General features: G+C 43.9%; 1 pseudogene; it reads left to right on the forward strand.

Moving 5' to 3' along the window:
• The first annotated feature begins 2,240 nt into the window (after positions 1–2,240).
• On the forward strand, positions 2,241–7,034 carry LOC147796980 (uncharacterized; annotated as a pseudogene).
• The last annotated feature ends 1,963 nt before the right edge of the window (positions 7,035–8,997 follow it).

Below are 8,997 nucleotides of genomic sequence, written 5' to 3' on the forward strand. Positions count from 1 at the left end.
CGAAACGTAAGACCATATCAAAAGGACTTACAAAAGACAAACCAGAGAAACAATACACAGTAACACAAAAACTAAATAAGAAACTTATAGACAATAAAAGTATGGTGCTAAAATCTCTTAACATGTTACAGAAAGATTATTCCTCAGAAACAACTTTGTACTATATACCTCGACCTAACTATTTTCAAAGGAAAACGCTTCCGAGAAACGAAACGAACGAAAACATTGCAATATCTCCACAAAACTTCCTCCCACCCACCTCACACCTTCCAGGCTTTCACATAGCGAAAACCCTCCGATATGCCAGGAACACAACCAACGAGGAGTATTTCAAGCATAACGTCGAATCATTTTTGGAGAAACTACTCACTAAAGGATTTTCAAGATGTATTTTATATATAATTACTCACTAAAGGGTACACCCCAACAGATATCGAGTAGAGAGTATCTAAGTAGAATAGGTCCAACAATTGTGGAACACCAGTATTGCGTGGAAGAGGATCCGATTTGGCCCTATCAATGCGCACTGATTTTTTGCGATTAGTTAAGTAAGACGCAAACAAATTTACAATGGACTCAGGCAAATTCAAGAGGATGGCATGGCAAGCCGAATCAAAAGCCTCACTAAGGACAATAAATACAATCATTATTTATCCCATGCAAAGTCGTCTCCGTCGAATTCAATGGTCTGAAACCAGATTGGCAGGCGGAAATCAAGAAGTGTTCATGGCAGTATGTATACAACGCACAGTGAACTATTCTTTCCAAAATCTTTGAGACAAGTGGCAAGATGGAGATTGGCCGATAGTTCTCAATGTTACGCAAAATAAAAATTTTAAAAAATCTCAAAATATGCAGTTACGACGTTTTTGCGCTGACACGGCGAAACGTTAGGTTCCTGTACTACAAATCTAGCAGCATGATCATTACATTCTGTGAAACGACCTTAAGGTTACCCCATCCTGAACCAACTGATAACAGACTAATTCCAACACCTGGTCAGCCAACGGGTGTAAAATTGAATCACACGCTTAAGTCAGTCTAGTTTTTACACTGTTTCTCAAGCTTTGGCGAAGCACCATTCCGGTACACCTCCCTCATCCCCCGAGGTACAATGCCGCCTCGGCAAGGATGATTAATATTCAGTGATGTGCAACAGGAGATGATGCCAAAACAGTTGTGGCGTTTTTTTTTTACTGTTTCATCGCACGTAAGGGGCTACTAAACCACTTTAAATCAATATACTGTCCAAATACCTTTGGAAATAGAGCGCTGGGAATGTCAAATGTTACTATACATAATTCGAAAGTTAAGATTAACAAGAGGATTGGGGGCACCCAATCGTAGGCAAATACACACTTGGGGTGCATGAATGTGTGTGTTGCCGTATTACTGTCATGTTCGCTGCAGCCACAGTCCCAAAAGTATTGTTTAGACGAGGCTCATTTCCTTTATTCGCCTGGTGCGTAATTGTTTATTTGTAATTTATGAACAAACAGAGGTTTTACCAACAATGGAAATGCAATTAATGGGAAGTATATTTATTTCACAATTATTGACTCCTGTGCTGTGAGATGTAGTACACGTTCTGTGACCCCGAGAGCGTAAAAAAAAGCATCACACCCGTAGGCCTATTACAGCAGTGAATAATTGTTTTGTTATATACTTCTTGAAATCTTCGGAATATTTTGCTCACCTGAAGGTTTCCAGTTTAATCGAAATGATGAGTATCTCAGTCCGTTCTTTCACATAAAGTTTTACGAAGCCATATTGGTTTAATTGTGTTGGTCGCACGTGTCATGCTTTAAAGCAATATCAGTGCCTGCTTTGCCAATCTCTCTTGATAATATACAAACTGGGAGCTCTTCGGTATTCTCTGGTCCAGCGTGGTTCATGAGGATTCCAGATACCACCTTAATGAGAGGTAGCTCAGAATAATGAATTATCAACAATAATTAGTAATGTATAGCAGCATTGGCCAAACTCCACTTTTGCAAGAATTTCCCCATAAGTCAATATTTTCATGTTACGATGAAGTTGGTTGAAAGTTATTTGGTGAGGGCACCGTTGGATAGGAAAGATGTTACTTTGATTTGCACCATCGAAAGTTTTCCATCATGCTGTTTTCTTGGGTTTGGCATCTAGCATCTAACAAGTAGCTTTTTATTGAGCTTTTCAATTTCCTGTACGTGCATTCCAATTGAATGAACATATTTAGCCCTTGCTTAACATTCCCTGCAATGAAGAAGATGGAGCGGAAGGTGAGTGCATTCACCTTGGTAAGCATTCTCTTAACCTGCCTCGTATTCTTCTGAAGGAGGCAGGGTATGAGCCCATGAAGCACCAGATTGGGGTGAATAGGGAGGTTCGAAAGTACAATGTCATGTACCAACAGAGATCGAAATTCGGAGACACGTTGCACATGCATTGCACTAATGTTTGCAATTTATAGGGCACATATTTTCGACACAACGATGTCAGTTATAGATTGCAATCATCATTATGCTGCTTGCTATGCACTCACACACATGACATACAGATACGGCTGATGTTCCTGCAAAACATTTCTCACCTAGCACTGGACATAACAAATCTCATCTACCTTGCCGTTTCGCGATGCGACCAATTGCAACCATCTTATTCTTTGACTACCGTTTCCCAATTCTTGTCTGTTTCATCAAACTGGTTCATAACCGATACCACACCCTCTGTCAGAGTTGTAATGGCTCGAATCAATCAGTGACTCAACTCGAGTCACAATTTTTTGGCGATTCGAATCGAGTCTCGATAGGGAAATGACCCGAGTCGACTCTAGTCTCTGCGACCAAATGACTCGACTCGAATCTCTCTTGGAGATTTGACTAGAGTACAAGCTTCAATATAAAACTCGAGTCTCAAAAAAATTAAAATCAAAATTTGAATTGGTTAGATACCTGTCACCCTAATTTATTTTCAGTATGTCTAAATGGAAACAAAATGCAAAAAATGACTGACACGTAGTTGTGCTTTTACTGTATTTTGCTCAAAAATGTGTAACTCAAATTGACTTGAGCTTGGTACTTGACTCGACTCAACTACACAAAGTGACTCGACTCGAATCGACTTCTTGGCATAACGACTCGACTCAGGTCACCAAATTTAGTGACTCGTCACAACACTTCACTATATATGTATATGTAGACCTACCTTTTAGCCCCAGCTGCATTAGGGTGACATTCTAGTTGGTATCTACTAAGTTCAGCGTCTGTCCTTACTGTTTCTGATATTCTTAATTTGGACATTTACCAGTCGTGACAGTAGTATACCTGACAACCCAGGTTCTGTGATAGATGTGCTATATTTACCAACAGACCTGATTTATTTTCAAATGCTGTTTCTCACCTAATCTTGGTAATATTGATCACAATGGTGTGAAATTTCATATGTTGACCTCTATAATGGTTACAAAACTGTAAACCGCTCATTTTGTCAGTATAAAAAGGCTGGCATTGTTACCTTGTGTTGTACGTTGAAAACGGTTCTTTAGTTATTCTTTAGCTAATGCCAATGAGGTATGGGACGGTTTTAAAGATCATCTTTTGTGGCTGCGAAAGATGTTATCCCCATTACCACGCAGAATGACACAAAGAAGCATACCTGAATCTGTAAAAAAAATTGTTATACTCTCCAGAAAGAACACCGGGCTTATGGAGTAGCTATTCGTAGGGGCTCTAATACAAATGTATGGGCTAACTATAAAAGGATTCAAAATGATTTCTAATATTTAACTACACACTCTTTTTCAAGTTACGTTCAAAATAGGGCTTCTAATTGTTTTTCCAACCCGAAACAATCTTGGTCCTTTGTCATTAGTCAACGACGTGTAAGCTCATTTACTTGCTTTCAAAGTGACCGTGACATCGTTAGTGATCCTGCTTGTATTACTCAGTTTTTTAGTGATGATTGCCAGAATCTCAGGGGAATTTCAAGTGACCGTATCATTACTGATTTTCGTCTTGGGAGATTTCCACAAATCCTGTAGAAGTTAAACAACTTCTTTCAGAGCTCAAAATGTACAGATTTACTGGACCTGATGGTGTTTCAGCAATGTTTTCAAGTTGTCTCGGATTAGTTTAGCCGAAACTCTTGCCAAAATGTTCAACTGTCCCTTGCTTTGCGTACAGTTCCTCAAGAATGAAAATTAGCAAACCTTACTCCACTGTTTAATTCTGGTGGTGTTCATGGTGTGTCCAATTTACATGTATAGGCGTTTTATAAGCAGACAACATAAACAACACACAAAACAGAAATACTGGTGTGTGTGCACGCTTCGGCCAGAAGGAATTTATTCATCATAATGTGTACCGAAATCTGGGCAGCCGACTCGTCCTGCATGCAACACTTTATATCAATATCCATTCTTTGGGCACCCACAAAGGCCGAGAAACATAGCTCCAAGCACCATTTGGCTCGGAGCGTCCATTCTATATGAATTCTTGGAGCACCCATGACAAAGGCCCAAATTGCCCACAGCTTCAAGAACCATTTGACTTGGAATGCCTTGTTTATCATTATTCACTGTTTGAGCTTCCACCAAGGCCAAAGAGCATCAACAGCTCCAAGCACCATTTGACTTGCAGCACCACAGCTCAGTGACAATGACCTTATGATAGGCCGAAGCGACAATTCGTTAGGACAGTACCAGAACACTTCAAAACTTCACCAAGCTGTAATAATTACTATGTACATATGCACAGTCAACAAATGACTTTACAGACACCATCCTTTCTTCATTCACACTTACAGAAAAAGAATGGTTTATGGCTAATGCCTCGGATGTTTGTGTCGATACGGTTTTTTCGATTGGTTGAAGGCTTTTGATCGTGAGAATTACCAGGTTCTTGTGAATAAGTTACAGAAGTATGGCATCTGTGGATCCGTGTTGGAGTGGTGCTCACTAATGGATTTCAACGGGTTCGATATATTCGTTCGCTTTCTGACTGCACCACCAGGGTCAGTTCTTGGGCCTTTGCTTTCAACATTTCTGATTTCAATCTTCCGTTTGCTGCTCAGTTGAATGTAAGGCAGTAAAGGCAGTATGCATAATGATACTGTTTCATTCAGGATCGTAAAACATCTAAAAGACGAACTGACACTCCAGAATGACCTGCAACATACAACATACCTGCTTAAACTTCAATCATGCCAACACGTGTAAACTAGCTGACGGTAGTTACTCGTTCAAAAAATCCCCCAGGCCATTGTACAGAATTGAGGAAAATGTGGACAAGATATTTCATCAACCTCAACAACAAAATTCATTATACTCTAGGAAAAAAGAAAACATGTTTGTGCCGAGTGTAGATTGTGCGTTAAAATTCGAAGGCAGCTGTCGTGCAATAGTAGCGTCTAGGCGAGATGGGGCGCAGCATTGAGCCAGAACGAAGATCCAGAGATTTCCAATAATTGCTGGGGGCAGCCCGCCAAATTTGTTTAGCTCCTCGGGCTTATTAGGTCCATGCGAGTGAGCTGTTCAGCAGCATGTGTCGCTCATGCTTTGCCACACTCTTCTGCCACTTTCGCCGCAGCTTCGAGTGATCAAACCACGTACTTTTACCTTACCTTGATATCTTGGTCATGGTGAAGTTTCTACGAGCGAGGCCCTGTATTGTTCGTCATTTGTGGAGGACTTTTAAGAGAACGTAACTCATCGCAGAATTTTGGCAACCTCGAACTGCTCTGTCAGGCCTGCTCGGACGACAGCGTTAGGGTTCCACACGACAGGCGACCACTACCAGAGGCAGCCCGCATAACGCCACGACCACGGCGACGGACAACCGCCCCGGCTCGTCTACAGGACGGCGCCTGGCCCCCATAAGAGAGCTTGGCGGGGATCCTGGGCTCCCAAAGTTGCACGGGAAGCTGCACGCCGGCACCCAGCCGCAATGGTGACTCAACATGGACAGGGAGATGTAAACGACTCCAGTCGCTCGTCACCGTCAGTGCCTACAGCGGCGCCGACCTACAGGTACCTGCAGCACCTTCACTGGGCGTGGCAGCACAGCCAGGACTCAGTCAGCCAAAGGATGCTACCACCATGTCCATGGGTCACCAGCCCATTCGCCCGATGCCGCCAGAACTAAAAGTTCAGGATGGCGGCCTACCTCGAACATCCAGCCAGGCTTCACAAGGGTTGAGTGAGTTTTCCGACGCAAGTTTCATGCATGTCGAAGATAAAGGTTTGACCGGGACCCCGGGATTTAATCTGGCCGGTGCCATTAGAGGGTTCAGTGTCGGTATGGGGTGTACAAATGTTCCAATGGGGTGTCTCCAAGGCGTTTCGGCTGCCCCTAATCCTATTCCCTGCTTGGGATCTGCATCCTTGTTGGGGGGACTAATCTCGCAGTCGGTAAAAGAGAAGGTACGGGAAAACGAGAACATTGATATGTCTATGCATATGATATATGCTATTTGCTGACAGCGCAGCGTCACTGCTCTCAAATGCTCATAAGGATCCCGAAGTTGCACTGGTCCTTTTAGGGTGATAGGATGTTTTAGCGGCCTAGCTCGTCCCCCACCGGCCGCCAGAACAAGCTAGATTCGTGGGACAAGTGGATCTCTGCATTCCACACTTTTATGGCAATATACCTCATGAAGTTTCCCAATAGGGCCATGAACTGCTTAAGTACACCGAGATCGTGCACGCAGCCGCAGTACAATTTCCGGGTCATGGGTGGCGATTGTATGACGAACAGTTTCGTCTTCGGCAGGCCACGCAACCCGATCGGTCATGGGATGAGTTGGATGCAGAGTTGCGGTTAACGGTAAGGGCGTCTGCAGTTGGCTCAGTCAGCAACACCGCTCAAACTGCCACTCCGCGCGTTGACGGGTGTTTCGCTTTTAAAAGTAAATACTTAGGCTGTAAGTATCAGTATCAGTGCGCCAAGTGTACACGGTGAGGCCACGGTTCGCACGTGTGCCGATTCGATGGTAGCCAAACGCGTAACCAGCAAGGGGCCGAAGAAACGGGAGATTCCCCCACGGGCGTGAGTTAAACCCCGCGGCCTGACTGGGGTTGCACAATGCGCAGAAGCAAGTATCCCAAAGAATGCGTGACCGGCTGCTGCCGGTAAGCCCTCTCTTCGTACTCCCAACTCCAATTAATGTACCCTTGTTGCTAAACTGGTTCGAGTCGTACGATAACACTGCAGATTTACATATACGGCCTGAGGGTTTTTTAGTGGGATTTTCCTTGGGTTTCCGTGGTGAGCAGGGATTCCGAGGCCCTTCGCTCTGCAATATCACAACTCCTGATTGATAGAGAAAAAGCTCGCTAAAGAACTTCAAGCCGACCACATTGCTGGCTCCTTTCCCAAGCGCCCACTTAAGAATCTACAATGCTCTCCGATCGGCCTCGTACCTAATAAAGACCCAGGCTCGTATCGCTAAATTCACCATTTATCACTTCCGCATGGCACTTCTATCAATGACTTTATCAGTCCTGAGCAGTGCCAGGTGAATTACGCATCTTTTGACGTGGCAGTGCATATGGTCTTGAATGCGGGGAAGGGTTCATATTTGGCCAAATCTGATACCAAGTCTGCTTTTCGGCTTTTACCAGTTTCCCCGGGGGGTCACGAGTTATTAGGCTTTTAGTTCGAGAACCAATTTATTATGACAAATGCTTGCGCTCTTTGAAAAGTTCAGCACGTTCCTTGAATCCCGTGTGCGTGACACAGGAAGGCGGTGTCACGCATTAATTGGACGATTTTATTTTGGGGCTGCCACAAAAGACGGGTGCCAGGGGCGCTTGAACGATTTTCTAACCGTGTGCAATGCGATGGGGGGTCCCTATCGCTCAAGAGAAAACGGCAGTAGTCAGGTGGCTTAGTGAAATTACCGTTACACGGCGGATAAAAGCATCAAATTTGGCATGCGACTTCCCTGAGGACTATTTAATAATATTAGAGTAGGAGCCTTCCCACATTTTTTACGAAAAACACAAACGAGATCATATTTCAAGATGGCCGACATTTATTGCAAAAACCCCACTTTTCAGGTCATATGGGTAATACAACGACAGATGTTTTTCCTAAATTTGTGGTTTGGCTCACCAAAACCTTAATTTAGACACTATGGTAGTAGCAATGCATATATTTTGCCTAATATAGTGCCTGACCTGTGGGGGCGAGGGGGGCGGGGCGCAGAGGGGGTGGGTCCCCCCACAGAAAACAGTAAAAAAAAAATTCTGTCTGAACACTGAAATATGTTCTTCAGCTCCATATTAGCATTCCAGCCAACAGTTGTGTAAAGGTTAGAACGGGGTTGGGTTGCATAAACATCAGTGGACTTTTTGTGTGGAGTGCAGCAATATTGTGGTCCAAATTAATTTAAAGGGACCTACTGTATTATGCAGAACATTTGCACTTGCAGAGAGGGGAGCAAACAAGATTTGCTTTGCTGCATTTGCAGTTGGAGCAGTCTCCTTTGCAAGAGCATTTGATTAGCTCTCTACACGCCTTGGAAATCTCTGGAATTGTCATCCATACTGGTGCCCATGACCCTGATACCTTGGTCCAAGCAAAGTCCTGCGGCAAAGGAACCGATAGCTGATTTTGAGTGCTGCTTGTCCAGATTCCTGCTCGGTAAACTGCTCGTCGGGCATGCTGCAGAAGAGCATCTTTGGTCGTTGGCAATTTCTCCATAGTGCAGTTCTTGTGGCAGAAGAGTTCCCTTCTTGCCTCATTAACTGAAGTCAAATGACTAGTTTTGTCATAGAGGACAACAGTCAGTCTCTCCAGTTTTAAGAAATGGTAATCATCGAGACTCAGGATTTGAAAAGGATTACGGGCAAGATACACAAATGTATCTGTGATTTCTTCGAAAGCCTGCCAAGCTTGCCAAACGGACTTCTTGCCCTTCCCACTGAAGGCAGAGGCTGTGTCGCAACCTGCGTGGAAACATGTAATGCTTGTGACTGTTGGTCTCCAAGGCTTGCACAAATGGTGTTGCTGTGGT

Source organism: Acanthaster planci, linkage group LG13, assembly GCF_054643075.1.
Source record: "Acanthaster planci isolate LZ-2023a linkage group LG13, COTS_SCS, whole genome shotgun sequence".
Classification (NCBI taxonomy): domain Eukaryota; kingdom Metazoa; phylum Echinodermata; class Asteroidea; order Valvatida; family Acanthasteridae; genus Acanthaster; species Acanthaster planci.